This window comes from Mustelus asterias, chromosome 7 (assembly GCF_964213995.1).
Source record: "Mustelus asterias chromosome 7, sMusAst1.hap1.1, whole genome shotgun sequence".
NCBI lineage: Eukaryota > Metazoa > Chordata > Chondrichthyes > Carcharhiniformes > Triakidae > Mustelus > Mustelus asterias.
In genome coordinates, this window is record NC_135807.1 from 24,380,897 (window position 1) to 24,399,454 (window position 18,558).

Sequence of the window (18,558 nt, forward strand, 5' to 3'; positions counted from 1 at the left end):
TAATCGATATACGCAGCTGGATGCGTATCCCCTCCCGCGCATATCTGATATGGTCAATCAGATTGCGCAGTACCGGGTGTTCTCCACCATAGACCTTAAGTCCGCCTACCACCAACTCCCCATCCGCCCAGAGGACTGACAGTACACGGCCTTTGAGGCGGATGGTCGTCTGTATCATTTCCTTAGGGTTCCATTTGGTGTCACCAATGGGGTCTCGGTCTTCCAGCGTGCTATGGACCGAATGGTGGACCAGAACAGGCTGCGGGCTACCTTCCCGTACCTGGATAATGTCACCATCTGCGGCCGTGATCAGCAGGACCATGACACAAATCTCCAGAACTTTTTACGCACTGCATCTCGCCTGAATTTGACCTACAACAGGGAGAAGTGTGTATTCCGTACGCGCCGGTTAGCCATCCTGGGATACGTGGTGGAAAACGGGGTCATTGGCCCTGATCCAGACCGTATGCGCCCCCTTGCTGAACTTCCCTTGCCCGCTAGCGCAAAAGCACTGAGAAGATGCCTAGGCTTCTTCTCCTATTATGCGCAGTGGGTCCCCAACTATGCGGATAAAGCCCGTCCGCTTATTAAGTCCACGACTTTTCCACTCACGCCAGAGGCCCAATTGGCCTTCAAGGAATTGAAACACGACATCGCGAAAGCCACGATGCACGCGGTAGATGAATCCATCCCTTTTCAGGTGGAAAGCGATGCATCTGATTTCGCCCTGGCCGCCACACTAAACCAGGCGGGCAGGCCCGTCGCGTTTTTTTCCCGCACCCTCCAAGGCCCCGAAATTCGGCATTCAGCGGTGGAAAAGGAGGCCCAGGCCATTGTGGAGGCCATCAGACACGTCGGCTGCCACGGTGATCAAGGCATTCCATGATCTTTTTACCCTGTTCGGGTACCCCAGCTATATACATAGCGACAGGGGCTCGTCGTTCATGAGTAATGACTTGAGGCAATTCCTGCTCTCATACGGGATTGCCTCTAGTAGGACCACGAGTTACAACCCTAGGGGTAATGGACAGGTAGAACGAGAGAATGCTACAGTCTGGAAGGCTGTCCTATTGGCGCTGAAGTCCAAAGGCCTTCCAGTCTCCCGTTGGCAGGAGGTCCTCCCTGATGCGCTTCACTCCATTCGCTCCCTCCTATGTACGGCAACCAATGCTACTCCCCACGAGAGGATGTTCTCATTCCCTCGGAAGTCGTCCTCGGGGATATCTTTACCAGCCTGGTTGACATACCCAGGACCCGTCCTCCTGCGGCGACATGTAAGGGCCCGCAAGTCCGACCCCTTGGTCGAACAGGTCCACCTCCTCCACGCCAACCCTCAGTATGCCTATGTGGCATATCCTGACGGGCGAGAGGACACAGTCTCGATCCGAGACCTGGCGCCCGCAGGGGACGTAGCAACTCCTGTCGCTCCCATACCCCCAGTGACGAATCCCTTATCCCTTATTTCTCCCCCGGACGTGACGCGGACAGCATCGGGACCAATGCTTAACAGTTTTACTCCAATGCACAGCTTGCCTGAGCCCCGAAGATCGTTGCCATCGCAGAATGTATCAGGATCCCCTGCACTACCGTTTCATCAGGATCAACCGGCCTGTGAGTCCGTGGGAGAACAGCTGGACGCTGTTTTGGGGAGAACGCCACCGCAAGCACCTACTCCGGTGTCACCGCCGGTATTGAGGAGGTCACAACGACGGTGCGGTCCTCCAGACCGTCTGAACTTATAATCTGTTGACATTTTAGTCTGTTTTCGTACCCCGCCGGCCTTTGTTCTCAAAGGAGGGGTGAATGTGGTGAACCATCGTTGGTTCCCACTGTGGGATTGTTCTAATGTTGTTGTTGGGTTGTTCTAATGTTGTTGTTGGGCTAGGGTGGGATTGATACACCTGTGGTTGTAACTGTTGTGGCACATCCCAGTCGGGCTCCGCCTCCTGGGAGAGGTATAAGACCCCTGTTCGGGCGGGACCTCTTCAGTCTGGGATAGTGTGTTAAAGTTCTGATAGTTCCATTGTTAGCTAATAAAAGCCTTCTTTTACCGAAGCTTTGTGCCTCGTGTCCAATCGGTGCGCATCAGTCAGTGTACCCAAATAGGGACTGGAGCGTGGCGACTCGGGGATTTTCACTGTAACTTCATTGCAGTGTTAATGTAAGCCTACTTGTGACACGAATAAATAAATTAAACTCTGGTATTTCCACCTCCTTCTTCTCCTCATTATTTTCCTCCTCCTCATTCTCCTTTTCTTCCTTCACTTTTTCCTTCTCCCTCTTCGTCTCCTCCTCCTTGTCCTCCTTCTTCCCCTCATTCTGTTCCTCCTTCTCTTTCTCATTCTCATCTTCATCTTAATCCTCCTTCTCTTTCTCCCCCTCCTCCTTCAATTTCTTCTCCTCCTCCTATTTCTCCTCTTCCTCTTCCTCTCATCCTCTTTCCCCTCCACCTTCTCCTCCTCATTCTCCTCCTCCTCCTAATTTTCCCCATTCTTCTCCTCATTCTCCAGCTCTTTCCCATCCTCCTCTTCCTTCTTCATTCCCTCAGGAACTCCACTCTGGGTTGTGGGTCCTGAAATGACTGAAAAGTCCAATGCTGGATCCTCTCACGCTGCCACAGGTGGGAAAGGTAGTGTTTGCAGAGGTGGGTGAGTGGGTGAGATGCTTGGATATTTGCTGCTCATTCTGCTGTCTGGACTTGTGCCTGTCAGAGACCTTCGAAATGTTCCACACCTTAGCAGATGTTTCTTTTCCAGTTTCGGCAGTCTCAAGCAAGAGTTTCCCATTGGGATGTTGCATTTTTTTCACGGAGGCTTTGCGGACTTCCCTGAAATATTTCCTTTTCCCTCCTGGTAATCATTTGCCGTGATGAAGCATGGAGTAGAGGTTTGTTTTGGGAATCTTGTGTCAGGCATGTGGAAAATATGACCCACACAACATAGCTGATTAACTATAACCAGTGCCTCTATACTGGGGATGTAGGGCTGTGAGAGAACATTGATATTGAAGCACTTACCCTGCCATTGAATTTGCAGGACTTTGCGAAGGGTTCACTGATGAAATTTCGCATGGATTTAACATGGCTGCTGTATGTTGTCCATGTCTCTTATGGATACAGGAGGGCAAATAGCACTGCAAGCCCGTAAACTATGAGATTTGAGGTTTCTGCCATCAAATATTCTTCCTTATACAGCCAAAGGCTGTGCTGACACACTGGAGATAATGTTGAGTTTCATTGTTGATGTCTACCCTGGCTGAGAGGAAGCTCTCAAGTATGTGATTTGGAATTGCCCAATGGTTCACCACAGTTGCCCACATGCCTGATGCAAGTATCTCAAAACAAGCTCTCTACTCTGAACCTTGTCCAATAGTTCACCATGGATCTTGATAGAATCCCTACTGTGCAGAAGAAGGCCATTCAGCCCATCAAGTCTACTCCAACCACAATCTCTCCCTGGCCTTATTCCCGTAACCACACATATGTACCCTGCTAATCTCCGGAGCAAACCCATGCAGACATGGAGAAATGTGCAAAACGCCACACAGACAGTGACCTGAGGCCAGAATTGAACCCGGAATCCTGGCGCTGCGAGGCAGCAATGCTAAGCACTATGCTACCGTGCCACCCCATGGGATGGGGATGGGAGTGGGTACATGTTGCACAGCGGGAGAAGGCTGCCTTTGTCTTCTGGATGTTTAGCCCAAAGCCCTTTCCCTGCCTGGGTACTCAATGAATTAATATTTGAATATCTAAACAAAACAGTTGGAAGGCATATATGAAAATAAATTATTGTTACCACAAAGTTGGTGACTACTTTTAGGTCTGTGGCTAAAAAAAACTACAAATACTTACACAAATTAGTATTCCATGGGACAACTCTGGATGTCAACTTGAAATTAGGAAGTGTATCCAGGCCTGGACTTTTAGTTGGGAGGTTAATCTTCAACGCAGAAGGAGGGAGGCACTTTCAGTAATAATTGAGATGATCTTCCAAAGTTACATATCGAACATCTAGATCAGATGTTCATCTAATGTGTTGAGGCTGCAAGAGTTTCCTATATAGTGCTGGAATGATATGTGTGCAACTTTAACAATTAGCACCTTGAACAAAGAACAAACAATTCAGTGACAAAATTAGATAAAAATGGATACCAAGCCAAAATATAAGGAGGAGGGACCTAAAATCTGTTTTAATTGGTGGATTTAGAGCAGGGTCTTAAAGGAGAAGAGGGAGTGGACAGGTACAAGGATTTAGGGAAAGAATTTCAGAGCATGAGACCTAAAGGCTGGAAGACATGGCTGATAATTCTGCTGTAAAGGGAACACGTACACAAGAGACCAAAGTCAGAGGAGTTGAAAGGTGCAGCAGAGAGGAGGTGGTGAGAAGGGGCTTCTTGGTTATAGAGATGGAGGAGATTAATTAGATTGGGCAGAGGAGGTGAGTGATGGATGCTGACTAATGGGACAGTATGAGATAGGATATGGGCAGCAGATGCTTACAGATTATCGAGTATTCTAGACTAGCAAGAAGAACATTGGAATAATCATTTGGAAGTGATGTAGAAACATGTTTCAGTAGGTGGGCTGAGACAGGAGCACAAGTTAACGCTACCTCCATTACAAGCGGGACACCATCCAGGACAAAGCAGCTTGCTTGATTGGCACTCCACCCAAAAACATTCACTCCCTCCACCACTGATGCACAGTGGCAGCAGTGTGTACCATCAACAAGATGCACTGCAATAACTCACCAAGCCTCCTTCGGCAACAATTTCCAAATCCATGACCGCTACCATCTGGAAGGAGAAAGGCAGCAGACACGAGGGAACAGCACCACCTGAAAGTTTCTCTACAAGCCACTCACCATCCTGACTTGGAAATATATCCTTCACTGTCGCTGGGTCAAAATCCTGGAACTCCCTCCCGAACAGCACTGTGGATGTACCTACACCTCCGGGGCTACAGCGGTTCAAAACGGCAGCCCACCACCACCTTCTCAAGGGCAATTAAGGATGGTCAATAAACGCTGGCCTACACAGCGACACTCAAATCTTGTAAATTAATAAAAAATAAGCTTAAGCTGTTTGAAGAGGTGAGAGGTGATGAAAGATTTTAAAGGGAAAAGCTCAGTCCTGAGGGGAGAGTAATCTTTCCAATATCTGAAATGCTGGAGTCCAGGAAGGTGGTCAGTATATAGTGGGAGTGAAGTCTTGGGTGCAAGAGATAGCTGCGTCATGGCATTGATGCATGACGTTCAACACAAACATTTGTTTTCCGCGGCATTGACCTATCATGATGGCCAATCTCTTTAAGTGCCACACTTTAAATGTCCTGTGTGTCAATGTACTATTTTCTAATCTGATTGTTTGTCTTTGAGGCAAAAAAGCTTTTAAAAAAAACAAAATCAATTGAGCATGTAGAGACATTTGTAGATGTGATTATTAATTGCATACTTTGCAAGGGTACTTGTACAGCAAAAAAAAACATTGTTTTTCAATGTTAGTGATGCCACTTTGCTCAGGTGCACATTACAGTATATAATTCATTGATAAATTGTACTGACTGCCACTTTATAATAGAGCAATTAAAACATTTTGTCCCATATTTAGAGAGTCACCCAGTCCTCCAACCACCCCAATGTGTTTGGGTGGCTCCATTTTGATTCACATTTATAAATGTTACGTAGAATAGAATCTCTACGTGCTGAAGGAGATAATTTGGCCCATCTGGCCAGCACTGACCACTATCCCACCCAGGACCTATTCCTGTAACCCCACATATTTACCCTTTTAATCCCCCTGACACTAGGTTCAATTTAGCATGGCCAATCAACCTAACCCGCACATCATTTGGGCTGTGGGAGGAAACCGGAGCACCCGGAGGAAACCCACGCAGACCTGGGGAGAATGTGCAAACTCCACACAGACAGTGACCTGAGGCCGGAATTGAGCCCAGGTCCCTGGTGCTGTGAGGCAACAGTGCTAACCACTGTGCCATTGTGCCGCCCGTAATGGCTGAATAAGTCCTGTCTGTGCATTATAGATAGATAGAAATACACGTAGGGCGGAATTTTCTGCCCCTTCCAGCCGGCGGGATTTTCCCACCATTCGGCCCATCGAGTTTACTCTGCCATTCAATGAGTATATGATATGATAATGCCTAACTCCGCTTTCCTGCCTTATCCCCACAACCCTTGATTCCCTTACTGATTAAAAATCTGTCTTTCTCAGCCCTGAACATACTTAACAACCCAATCGGCACGGTAGCACAGTGGTTAGCACTGCTGCTTCACAGCTCCAGGGACGTGGGTTCGATTCCCGGCTCGGGTCACTGTCTGTGCGGAGTTTGCACATTCTCCCCATGTCTGTGTGGGTTTCCTCCGGGTGCTCCGGTTTCCTCCCACAGTCCAAAGATGTGCGAGTTAGGTTGATTGGCCAAGCTAAATTGCCCCTTAGTGTTCCGGGATCCGTGGATTAGTGGGTAAATATGAGGGTTAGAGGGATTAGCAGGTAAATATGTAGGGATACGGGGAAAGGGCCTGGGTGGGATTGTTGTCGGTGCAGACTCGATGGGCCGAATGGCCTCTTTCTGCACTGTCGGGTTTCTATGGTTTCTATGGTAATCGCTATAGCCCTCTGCGGTTAAGAATTCCATACATTTGGTACCCTCTGAGTGAAGAAATTCCTCCTCATCTCTGTTTCGAATGGGCGATCTCTTATTCTGAGATTAGGCCCTCTGGTCTTGACTCACCAACAAGGGGAAATAACTTCTCAGCATCTACCCTGTCAAATCCCCTGAGAATTCGATATGTTTTAATAAGGTTGCCCCTCATTCTTCTAAAATGAGTACAGGCCCAACCTACTCAATTCCTCCTCATAGGAAACCCTCCATATTCTGGATCAACTTAATGAACCTTCTCTGGACTGCCTCCAATGCCAATATATCTTTCCTGAGATAAGAGGACCAAAACTGCTCTCAGTGTTCCAGGTGTGCTTTAATTATTGCTTTGTGTAGTTATAGCAAGACTTCCCTATTGTTATACTTCATTCCCTTTGAAATAAAATGTTCCAGTTCATAGAATCATTGAGCCATAGAGGTTTACAGCATGGAAGCAGGCCCTTCGGCCCAACTTGTCCATTCCGCCCCTTTTTTTAACCCCTAAACTAGTCCCAATTGCCCACGTTTGGCCCATATCCCTTTATATCCATCTCACCATATAACTGTCTAAATGCTTTTTAAAAGACAAAATTGTACCCACCTCCACTACTACCTCTGGCAGCTTGTTCCAGACACTCACCATCCTCTGTGTGAAAAAATTCCCCCTTGGACACTTTTGTATCTCTCCCCTCTCACTTTAAACCTATGCACTCTAGTTTTCGACTCCCCTACCTTTGGAAAAAGATATTGACTATCTAGCTGATCTATACCCCTCACTATTTTATAGACCTCTATAAGATCACCCCGAAGCCTTCTACGTTCCAGAGAAATAAGTCCCAATCCATCCAGCCTCTCCTTATAACTCAAACCATCAAGTCCCGGTAGCATCCTAGTAAATCTTTTCGGCATTCTTTCTAATTTAATAATATCCTTTCTATAATAGGGTGACCAGAACTGTACACAGTATACCAAGTGTGGCCTTACCAATGTCTTGTACAACTTCAACAAGACGTCCCAATTCCTGTAGTCAATGTTCCAGCATTAATATATTGAGATCCCAATTGATGAAGAATATTATTGTTCTGTTCCTTCTCAAAGTGTTTATCGGATTTAAAAGTCCACTATTTATGTACCTTAAAGACAACTTAGAAGGTTGTAAAGGATGGTTATTGAAAGCAAATCTCAAATGATTAGGTTTTTGCTATGAATGAAATAAACATGGTTCATGTCGTGATTGTCCCTATAAGGATCAATCTGCAGAGTAAGCGTCACATAACCCAGGAAGCCAATCAGGCAGCAGGAGGGGGGGATCACCCTGCTGAACTCGGGTTTCTGTTCCAGAACCTTCTCTGGAACTGGCTGCAGCCACGAGTCTGCAAGCCTCTGTACAGCCTTTACCTGCAAATAAACTGATGCGCGATTAATTCACTCGGGAGGCTGGATCGTACCAGGGAAATAAAGGCTTTTATTAGCAACAAGAATGGAGCATACTGCTTAACAATACAATCCCAGACTAAAGGGTCACTAGGAAGTGCAGTGACTTTTATACTCCTATAGGAAGGCGGAGCCAATCGGAGTGTAACACAGAACAATACCAACAGGTGGAACACCCCAACCCTAACCCCAACAGTAACAAGAGTAACATATGTACAAGTACCCATAGTGATAACCATCTATGGTTCAGTACCCATAGTGGTAACCATCTATGGTTCACCACATTCACCCCTCCTTTAAAAACAAAGGTCGGTGGGGCAAAAAAAACAGTACAAACTGTCCATATATTCACAAGTTCAGTCGTATCGGAGGGCCGCACTGTCTCTGCGACCTCCTCAACACTGGCGGTAGCGCCGGTTCTGGTGACCGTGATGACCCTCTCTCCAAGGCGGTGTCCAGTGACTCCTCCAGTTCCTCACGGACGGGTGGACCACGAGGTGGCGACAATCTCCCGGACTCAGGCAAGCCCCGAGGTGGCGACAATCTCCTGGACTCAGGCAAGCTGTACACGGGAGTAAGAGGATTAAGTGGTGGTCCCGATACTGCCCGCGCCGTGTCAGGAGGGGAGATAAAGGGCAAGGGGTCCCTAACCAGGGGTGCGGGAGCGACGGGGGTTTCCAGGTCCCCTGCAGGCGCCAGATCTCGAATAGAGACCGTGTCCTCTCGCTCGTCAGGATATGCTACATAGGCATATTGAGGGCTGGCGTGGAGGAGATGGACCTGTTCAACCAAAGGGTCGGACTTGCGGGTCCTAACATGCCGCCGCAGGAGGACAGGTCCTGAGTACGTCAACCAAGACGGCAGTAAGGTCCCAGAGGAAGACTTCCTAGGGAAGGTAAACATCCGCTCATGTGGGGTAGCGTTGGTTGCCGTACACAGGAGGGACCGGATTAAATGGAGCGCATCAGAAAGTACCTCTTGCCAACGGGAGACTGGAATACCCTTAGACCTCAATGCCAGTAAGACAGCCTTCCAGACCGTTTTCTCTTTTGACCTGCCCGTTACCCCTGGGGTTGTAACTCGTAGTCCTACTTGAGGCAATCCCTTTAGAGAGCAGGTATTGCCTCAAGTCATCACTCATAAACGACGAACCTCTATCACTGTGGATATAACTGGGGTAACCAAACAGGGTGAAAAGATCCCGCAAGGCTTTGATAACCGTGGCAGCGGTCATGTCTGAACAGGGAATGGCAAAAGGGAATCGGGAGTACTCGTCAACCACGTTGAGGAAGTACACATTCCGATCTGTCGAAGGAAGGGGGCCCTTGAAATCAACACTAACTCGTTCAAAAGGGCGAGTGGCCTTAATGAGGTGTGCCCTGTCAGGTCGGTAGAAGTGCGGCTTGCATTCAGCACATACCTGGCAGCTTCGAGTTATTGACCTGACATCCTCTTCGGAGTAGGGCAGATTCCGGGCCTTTACAAAATGGAAGAGCCGAGTGATCCCCGGATGGCAGAGATCATTGTGGAGGGCCTGTCGCCGGTCCTCCTGCACACTGGCACATGTTCCATGCGACAGGGCATCTGAGGGCTCATTGAGCTTCCCCGGACGGTACATAATATCATAGTTGTAGGTGGAGTGTTCGATTCTCCACCTCAAGATTTTATCATTTTTGATCTTACCCCTTAACGTGTTGTTGAACATGAACGCCACAGACCGCTGGTCCGTGAGCAGGGTAAAACGTTTTCCAGCCAAGTAATGGCGCCAATGCCGAACGGCCTCCACAATGGCCTGAGCCTCTTTTTCCACCGCGGAGTGCCGAATTTCAGGGCCTTGGAGGGTGCGAGAGAAAAAGGCGACGGGCCTGCCCGCCTGGTTAAGTGTGGCAGCCAGGCCGAAATCAGATGCATCACTCTCCACCTGGAAGGGGATGGACTCATCGACAGCGTGCATCGTGGCTTTCGCGATGTCAGCTTTTATCCCTTCAAAGGCTAAGCGAGCCTCTGCTGCCAGGGGAAAAGAGGTAGACTTTATGAGCGGACGGGCTTTGTCCGCATAATTGGGAACCCACTGTGCGTAATACAAGAAGAAGCCTAAGCATCTTCTCAGTGCTTTGACGCTAGTGGGTAGGGGAAGTTCAAGGAGGGGACGCATACGGTCTGGATCAGGGCCGAGGACCCTGTTTTCCACCATGTATCCGAGAATTGCTAGGCGGCGTTTGCTGAATACACACTTCTCCCTGCTATAGGTCAGATTCAGGCGAGATGCAGTGCGTAAAAACTTTAGAAGATTGGCATCGTGGTCCTGCTGGTCATGGCCGCAGATAGTGACGTTGTCCACGTACGTGAAGGTAGCCCGTAGCACGTTTTGGTCCACCATTCGGTCCATTGCACGCTGGAAGACCGAAACCCCATTACTGACGCCAAAAGGGACCCTTAAAAAGTGGTAGAGACGACCATCCGCCTCAAAGGCCGTATATTTTCGGTCCTCTGGGTGAAGGGGGAGCTGGTGATAGGCTGACTTCAAGTCGATGGTGGAGAACACCCGGTACTGCGCAATCTGATTGACCATGTCAGATATGTGTGGGAGAGGGTACGCGTCCAGCTGCGTGTACCTATTAATGGTCTGACTATAGTCTATGACCATCCGGGGCTTGTCTCCAGTCTTAACCACCACGACTTGTGCTCTCCATGGGCTAGTGCTAGGTTGAATGATCCCTTCCCTGAGGAGCCGCTGAACCTCAGATCGAATAAAGATCCGATCCTCAGCGCTGTAACGCCTGCTCTTAGTTGCGATGGGCTTGCAGCCTGGCACGAGATTTTCAAATAAAGACGGCGGGGTGATTCTGAGTGTCGAGAGACTGCACGTGGAGCGCGCTGGGCAATTTGGAGGCTGCTGTTCTCCCACTGAAAGTGGAGGGAGTGGCCCATCGTACTGCAGGGTCACACTCCTCAGGTGGACCATAAAGTCTAGTCCCAGGAGTATCGGAGCGCAAAGGTGCGGTAACACGAGGAGCCTGAAGTTCTCATAAACTGTGCCCCGCACCGTTAGGTATACAACGCAGCTCCCAAGACCGGTAACAGATCGGGACCTCGACGCCATAGAAATTGTCTGTCTGACAGTCTGTACTCGGAGACCGCACCGTTTCACGGTGTCTGGATGAATGAAACTCTCCGTGCTCCCGCTGTCAAACAGACAATGTATCAGGCGTCCGTTTACCTCTATGTCCATCATGGACTTGTTGAGTCTGTGAGGCTTGGCCTGGTCCAGGATGATTGACGCCACCGTTGAATCTTGAGTGCAACTGCAGGCAGCTGAGATGGTCGAAGATCATGACCCCTGCTGGTCGTCTGCGGTTGGTGTCGACCAAAATGGCTGCGCCCATGGATCGCACGTGGTCGATGGCATTGAAAGTGGCGGCACTCGCAGGTCGCACGTGTCTTGCGTCGTCGTCCTCAGGAATGGCGGCGCTCGTGAATCGCACGTGGTTGAAGACCTCGACGAAGCCGGAGACGAGGAGACAGATCCTGGAGAGTCACATGCAGCACTGCTTGGCTTCGAAGGTGGTTTCGCTCGGCACACTTTAGCATAGTGCCCTTTCTTCCCACACGCTGAGCATAATACCGTTCTGGCCGGACATCGCTGACGAGCGTGCTTCGCCAATCCACAGAAATAGCACCGTGGGCCACCTGGAGCTGCCGCCGCCGTCAGGTCCGAGGTTGAAAGCACGATCACGCAGTTCCTAGGAGCCGCTGGGTAGAGTTGAGTCGGTGGCTGTACTTGCCACGATGTTCCCACGTGGTCGGTGGGGTAAGTTTCAAGACTTCTGGAGGCCGTTTCCATCGCATCAGCCAATTCCACCATCTTAGCTAGGTCCAAGTTACCTTGCTCTAGCAGCCGCAGGCGAATATAGGATGAGCCGATTCCCGCCACGAATGCATCTCGGATCAGATCGTTAGTATATTGAGTAGCCGACACTGGCTTGCAATTGCAGGCTCTGGCGAGCTGCTGAAGTTCGCGCAGGTACTGTCCCGTCGTTTCGCCGGGCTGCCGCCATCGAGTGGCTAGTAGGTGCCGAGCATGAATCTCGTTTGGCGGTTTGTTGTACAACTTCTTAAGTAGTTCAATGGCCCCTTTGTAGTCTTGGGCATCACGGATTGTTGCATACACAGTGTCGCTTACCCTTGCGTGGAGGACCTGCAATCTATCGGCATCGTTTTGGATTGCTGTTGAGGCGTCGATATAATCCTGGAAACACTTCAACCAATGGTCGAAAATGTTTGACGCTCCTGCGGCACGCGGATCTAAGGTAAGCCGGGATCTAAGGGTTTTAACATTTGCTCCATGGTTTTTTTTTCCTCAACCAAAATTTGTTGCTAATAAAATTGATGCGTGATTAATTCACTCGGGAGGCTGGATCATACCCGGGAAATAAAGCTTTTATTAGCAACAAGAATGGAGCATACTGCTTAACAGTACAATCCCAGATGAAAGGGTCACTAGGAAGTGCAGTGACCTTTATACTCCTATAGGAAGGCGGAGCCAACCGGAATGTACTACAGAACAATACCAACAGGTGGAACACCCCAACCCTAACCCCAACAGTAGCAAGAGTAACATATGTACAAGTACCCATAGTGATAACCATCTATGGTTCAGTACCCATAGTGGTAACCATGTATGGTTCACCACATAAACATAAGAACATAAGAACATAAGAAATAGGAGCAGGAGTAGGCCATCTAGCCCCTCGAGCCGGCCCCGCCATTCAATAGGATCATGGCTGATCTGACGTGGATCAGTACCACTTACCCGCCTGATCCCCATAACCCTTAATACCCTTACCGATCAGGAATCCATCCATCCGCGCTTTAAACATATTCAGCGAGGTAGCCTCCACCACCTCAGTGGGCAGAGAATTCCAGAGATTCACCACCCTCTGGGAGAAGAAGTTCCTCCTCAACTCTGTCTTAAACCGACCCCCCTTTATTTTGAGGCTGTGTCCTCTAGTTTTAACTTCCTTACTAAGTGGAAAGAATCTCTCCGCCTCCACCCTATCCAGCCCCCGCATTATCTTATAAGTCTCCATAAGATCCCCCCTCATCCTTCTAAACTCCAACGAGTACAAACCCAATCTCCTCAGCCTCTCCTCATAATCCAAACCCCTCATCTCCGGTATCAACCTGGTGAACCTTCTCTGCACTCCCTCCAATGCCAATATATCCTTCCTCATATAAGGGGACCAATACTGCACACAGTATTCCAGCTGCGGCCTCACCAATGCCCTGTACAGGTGCATCAAGACATCCCTGCTTTTATATTCTATCCCCTTCGCAATATAGGCCAACATCCCATTTGCCTTCTTGATCACCTGTTGTACCTGCAGACTGGGCTTTTTCGTCTCATGCACAAGGACCCCCAGGTCCCTTTGCACGGTAGCATGTTTTAATTTGTTTCCATTGAGATAGTAATCCCATTTGTTATTATTTCCTCCAAAGTGTATAACCTCGCATTTCTCAACGTTATACTCCATTTGCCATATCCTGGCCCACTCACTCAGCCTGTCCAAATCTCTCTGCAGATCTTCTCCGTCCTCCACACGATTCACTTTTCCACTTATCTTTGTGTCGTCTGCAAACTTCGTTACCCTACACTCCGTCCCCTCCTCCAGATCATCTATATAAATGGTAAACAGTTGCGGCCCGAGTACCGATCCCTGCGGCACGCCACTAGTTACCTTCCTCCAACCGGAAAAACACCCATTTATTCCGACTCTTTGCTTCCTGTCGGATAGCCAGTCCCCAATCCACTTTAACACACTACCCCCAACTCCGTGTGCCCTAATCTTCTTCAGCAGCCTTTTATGGGGCACCTTATCAAACGCCTTTTGGAAATCCAAAAACACCGCATCCACCGATTCTCCTCCATCAACCGCCCTCGTCACATCTTCATAAAAATCCAACATGTTCGTCAAGCACGACTTTCCCCTCATGAATCCATGCTGCGTCTGATTGATCGAACCATTTCTATCCAGATGCCCTGCTATCTCCTCTTTAATAATGGATTCCAGCATTTTCCCTACTACAGACGTTAAGCTGACCGGCCTATAGTTACCCGCCTTTTGTCTCCTTCCTTTTTTAAACAGCGGCGTAACATTAGCCGTTTTCCAATCAACCGGCACTACCCCAGAATGCAACGAGTTTTGATAAATAATCACTAACGCATCCACTATTACCTCTGACATTTCTTTCAATACCCTGGGATGCATTCCATCCGGACCCGGGTCTTGTCCACCTTCAGTCCCATTAGTCTACCCAGCACTGCCTCTCTGGTAACATTAATTGTATTAAGTATTTCTCCTGCTGCCAACCCTCTATCGTTAATATTTGGCAAACTATTTGTGTCCTCCACCGTGAAGACCGACACAAAAAACTTATTTAAAGACTCCGCCATATCCTCATTTCCCACTATTAACTCCCCCCTCTCATCCTCCAAGGGTCCAACATTCACTCTAGCCACTCTATTCCTTTTTATATATTTATAAAAACTTTTACTATCATTTTTTATATTAATTGCTAGCCTAGCTTCATAGTCTATCCTTCCTTTCTTTATCGCTTTCTTAGTCTCTCTTTGTTGTTTCTTAAATTTTTCCCAATCACTTGTTTCTCCACTATTTTTGGCCACTCTGTACGCAGCTGTTTTTATTTTAATACTCTCCTTTATTTCCTTCGTTATCCACGCCTGGTTCTCCCTTTTCTTACAATCCTTGTTTTTTGCTGGAATATATTTTTGCTGAGAACTGAAAAGGATCTCCTTAAAAATCCTCCACTGTTCCTCAGCTATCCTACCTGCCAGCCTGCTCTCCCAGTCTACCTTAGCCAATTCATCCCTCATCCTATCATATTTCCCTCTGTTTAAACAGAGGACACTGGTTTGAGACCAAACTTTCTCCTCTTCCATCTGAATCAGAAATTCGACCATATTGTGGTCACTAGACCCAAGAGGGTCCTTCACAATAAGATCCTTAATTCTACCTACCTCATTACACAATACCAGATCCAAAATAGCTCGTTCCCTCGTCGGTTCCGTAACATGCTGTTCAAGGAAACTATCCCGACAGCATTCTAAGAACTCTTCCTCCATTCCACCCTTACCGACTTGAGTCTGCCAGTCAATGTGCATGTTGAAGTCCCCCATGATTATTGCCGTTCCGTTTTTACACGCATCCCTTATCTGCTTGTTTATAGCCCTCCCTACCTCAACATTATTATTTGGGGGCCTATATACCACACCTACTAGTGTCTTTCTCCCTCTACTATTCCTCATCTCTACCCATAATGATTCCACGTTTTGTTCCTCAGAGCCTATGTCATCCCTCAGTACTACCCTGATATTATCTCTTATTAATAGCGCGACCCCACCACCTTTTCCTTCCTGTCTATTCTTCCTAAACGCCTGATACCCCTGGATATTCATCTCCCAGTCCTGGTCACCTTTCAGCCACGTTTCTGTAATGGCCACTAGATCGTACCCACTTGTGCTGATTTGCACCATCAACTCATTCACCTTGTTCCGAATGCTGCGTGCATTCAGGCAAAGTGTCCTTATTCCAGCTTTTATCTGGACCCGCTTTGATGAGTCGCGAACACCCTCTCCCTCTACTCCCTTATCTAAATTACCGCCTTCATTCACTTGCACCCTCTCCTCTGCCATTAATTTTGTAATTCCCCTTAGCCCTGCATCTTCCCCCCCATCAATTAGTTCCTTGATCCTAGTCAACTCTTCTAGCTCCCCTCCCCCCAACCTATCTAGTTTAAATTCTCCCCAGTAGCCTTAGCCAACCTACCGGCCAGGATATTGGTCCCCGTGTGATTCAAGTTCCACCCGTTTTTTGTATACAGATCACCCCTGCCCCTAAAGAGGTCCCAATGGTCCAGGAACCTGAATCCCTGCCCCCTGCACCAGTCCCTCAGCCACACATTCATCCTCCACCTCACTCCATTCCTGCCCTCACCTTCCCGTGGCACAGGCAGTAATCCTGAGATTACTACCTTTGCTTTCCTCTTTCTCAGCTGTCTCCCTAATTCCCTGTACTCCCTTTTCATGACCCCTTCTCCCTTCCTACCCACATCAGCGGTACCAATATGTACCGCTACCTCAGGCTCCTCTCCCTCCCACCTCAGGATTTCCGGGACGCGACTAGCGACATCCTGGATCCCGGCCCCAGGGAGGCAGACCACCATGCGAGAATCCCGCCTACCTCCGCAAAAACGCCTGTCTGTGCCCTTCACCATCGAGTCCCCGATTAATACCGCCTTCCTCCTCTTTTCCTTAGCCCTCTGAGTTACAGGGCTGGACTCCACTGCGGAGACACGGCCACTGCTGCTTCCCCCAGGCGGGCTGTCCCCCCCAGCAGTACTCAAGCAGGAGTACTTGTTGTGCAGGGGCAAATCCACCGGGGTGCTCTCAACCACCCTAGCCTTACCCTTCCTGGCCGTCACCCACTTGGCCTCCTCCCGTGGCCCTGGTGTGACCACCTGATGATAGCTCTTGTCTATCACCTCCTCATTCTCTCTCATCAGCCTAAGATCCTCGAGCTGTAGTTCCAGCTCCCTAACACGGTCCCTCAGGAACCGCAGCTCGACACACCCCTCACAGATGTGGATGTCCGGGAGGCAAGATGCCTCCAGGACCTCCCACATCCTACACTGGGAACAGCACACTGGTTTCACACTCATACTGGACACTTTATGTCAAGTAAGAGAGTGAAAAGTTAATAAGAGTGTAAGGAAACAAAAACTCACCCCTGCTCGTCCACGACCTGTGAGCCAAAGCCCTGACAGCTCACTCAACTTCCCACTCACTCTGCTGCCCGCTACGATGCTGCCCGCTGTATACTTTGGTGCACTTTTAAACCCTCCAAAAACTTCCCCTGGCCTCTCCTGGCCTGACTTCCGGTTTTGAAAAAAACCTCAGATTTTAAACCCAAAATTAACTGAAAAAATAACTAATTAATTACAGTCAGAAAACCCACTCTCTTACCCTCAGCCTGCTCCTGGGAACAATGAAGCTGAACCTCCAAGGTAAGCCCTTTTTAAACCCTCCAAAAACTTCCCCTGGCCTCTCCTGGCCTGACTTCCGGTTTTGAAAAAAACCTCCGATTTTAAACCCAAAATTAACTGAAAAAATAACTAATTAATTACAGTCAGAAAACCCACTCTCTTACCCTCAGCCTGCTCCTGGGAACAATGAAGCTGAACCTCCAAGGTAAGCCTTTTTTAAACCCTCCAAAAACTTCCCCTGGCCTCTCCTGGCCTGACTTCCGGTTTTGAAAAAAACCTCCGATTTTAAACCCAAAATTAACTGAAAAAATAAATAATTAATTACAGTCAGAAAACCCACTCTCTTACCCTCAGCCTGCTCCTGGGAACAATGAAACGTGTTGTTGTTTTTCCCATAACTGGTGGACAAGAATTATTACAGTTCAATGCAAAATAAAACAAATATTCCTAACTTCCATATGATACGGGTTATTCGCGGAAACTTCGCAAAGCGCGAATGAGCTTAATTAGTATCCATCACTGTGAGGTTTGACTCTTCACACAGAATCCCTTAGTTTAATAACGGCCTTGTCAAAAATGTAACAGATGAAAAATATTTTTTGGTCATGAAATAGATTGCAAAAGATCACCAGAAATATGATTTTAAGAATTTCTGACATGGGATCCATTTTTTGAATGCATGTGCAGCATATGTGGATGGTAACCTACACATTTGCCATTCCGCTAACATAGATGGGGACTCAGGAAAACCTTGAACTCTGCTGGAAGAATCGAGAGATTCTACTTCCAAGGAACAGTGCTTGAACAGCAAATGTTATGGCTGATATAAAATATATCAAAACCTTGGCATTATGACTGCTCCATTTCTCTCTTTTTCACCTTCACTGAGCCACGCAAGGTTATGGTTCACTGGTTAATTAAAATTCTCTGTTGCCTTATCCATGTCTCTATTCTTCCAATGTAAGCATGGACATTGTTGGAGTGTTGAATGGTGAAGCCAACTGAAGCTGAGTGCTATCTCAGCTTTCACCCTTACACTTTATAGCTCTCTGACTTTCATATTAACTTGAACAACCCCGGGCAATATCTGCAGCTCCCATCTTTTATCTGGCTGGAAGTGAGGAAAGGGTTGGTTGGGAATGGGAGAAGGAGTGGGTTGGTGCCATCATTTAATGTTCTCTTTTCATCAAGGGTCATTAGAATGTGATCAGGTATGGGAATCCTAGCTGATGTCTAAACCAAGGAACACTGAGACCAATTGCAGAACACCAATGCCAACATGGTTCTGAGCAATTCATTCAACACAGGCCAGGAATGAAAGAGAGGACATTTCTCGCCTGTGGGGTTCAGGGCCATGTGGCGTGGACCATTTAATCACTGAACCATTCTGTGTGCTTGCAATC